The sequence below is a fragment of the Mustela nivalis genome (genome assembly GCF_964662115.1).
Source record: "Mustela nivalis genome assembly, contig: HAP1_SCAFFOLD_503, whole genome shotgun sequence".
NCBI lineage: Eukaryota > Metazoa > Chordata > Mammalia > Carnivora > Mustelidae > Mustela > Mustela nivalis.
In genome coordinates this window covers 230560-232654 of record NW_028136153.1, presented here as the reverse complement: position 1 = coordinate 232654, position 2095 = coordinate 230560, and positions in this window count along the sequence as shown.

Below are 2095 nucleotides of genomic sequence, written 5' to 3'. Positions count from 1 at the left end.
TACCTCTCTTTTTGGCTTTGTTTTGTGAGCAGCAGTGGAATCTATGAATGAGATTAAACATAAGGACATTCACAGAAATTCTTAATGAACTTCTGGGGAAGGGCAATAAGTGCAAGGAAAAACTGCAGCAAGACTAATTACAAATTTCAAGTGGTCATCGCTTAATTATAGAAGCTTTTAAGTTCAAGTAATATATCATTTTTATGAGCCTATCATATTGTATTAATTACCACAAACTGCACTCTTGAACACTTATCTTTTCACATATTTCTTATTCTTAGTACTTAAAATTACCCTTATGATTGATAAGTAAATGGATTTTACAGACAATGCATTTATTTACATAAATAAATAATGCTGTTTATATATATAAAAACAATTGAATATGTGTATGTGTTCAATGAATTTTTTTTCAAATTAACATCTTAATTCTACCACATTAGTTACAAATAGATATAGACTTTATAGATTCATCAAATATTTTATTCTCAAATTTATATGTCCTTTGTGAAGTAAATGAAACTGTATATATTAAATATAATCCTATCACATGTAACAGTTACTAGTGCATCCCAGGACATACATAGGTCAGGTCCTCCTCAAGGCATCACGGATAACTGGATTTCACTTTCTATCCTAGGAGTCTTCTGTATATTTCTGTGGCTTTTATACTACAATCAGGAGGAAGAATTCTTTTGCTAAAAGCTTCCAAATGACTATGCGAGTAGATTATTTGTAGACTAGTGATATAATATTATAGTTTAATATGTGAAGCATGATAAAATAAAATGCCATTGCCATATTTAATTTGTTCAGTAAAGCATTCATTTAGTTATCAAGCATTCATTTTCTTTTTTTAAAGATTTTATTTATTTATTTGACAGACAGAGATCACAAGTAGACAGAGAGGCAGGCAGAGAGAAAGGAAGGGAAGCAGGGTCCCTGCTGAGCAGAGAGCCTGATGTGGGGCTCTATCCCAGGACTCTGGGATCATGACCTGAGCAGAAGGCAGAGGCTTTAACACACTGAGCCACCCAAGAGCCCCAAGCATTCATTTTCTTTATACAGAAGAGATAGAACAATATTATATAGTAGAAAAGACAGTAAATAATCTAGAAACCTTGATCATTTTGTTTTGGCAATTTTAGAACATAAAATTAGCTAAAGCTCAAGTGCAAGTTATATTTGTATCATAGGAGGAAAAGTTAATTAAAAGTTTGTTTATTACCATAGTTTAACACTTCAACGAAATGATAACGAGTCCAAAATCAATGAATATATGAAGTATACAATAAAAACAATAATCTTGAGTGTATGTGACTCACTGTAGGTATTGATAGGCTAGAAATCAAAGGGAAAGTATCTATAGGGTTTGTTCAGTTCCATGCTCATCAGATTAATAGGCTTTCTCATATTGCTTCCTTCACCACATTAATTTGTCTAATGAAGTTTTCAAGAGTTAAAGACAGTGATAGGTTCATGGCTGGAGAGAAGGTACAGAATCTAAGATAGTTCAGCAGTGCTTATTATTTAAGAGAAAGACAGCATGGGAGGTGAGGGGTATATCATGCATCCTGTTTTCACTCCCTTTGTGGAGCACCTACCCTGGAGGTCATGTAATAATAACCAATGACCAAAAAACAATAAAAAAACCCAAACATCCATGTGGAAGTGCCATCCCTGCCTGGAGATGAGTAGACTGCTCAAACAGATCCTGGGCAGGCATCTCAGCCCAGGCCTGTGCTGGGGAAGCTGGTTCATGGCTTTGGGCGCAATCAGGAAGCCAGCAAACTGACGGGAGAGTGCAGCCAGGGTTAACAGGACTGATGATCTTTTTGCAGCCAGGCCGCGGGTGGACACCCGCTCAAGGAGCCAGGCTAGGAGGCTGCCCAGCGCCAGCGCTGGCAAAGCTTGCAGCCCCCGGGGCTTCCCCCCGCGCCCCAGCCAGGGCGGGGCCTCAGGAGGGAGGGGGGCGGGGCGGCGCGGAGAAGGGGCTTTGCTAATTGCCAAAGCGATAAGGGAGCTCGCGGAGGACTCAGGAGGGAGGGGGGCGGGGGCGGGTGGAGGGCGGCGGGGAGAAGGCGCTTTGCTAATT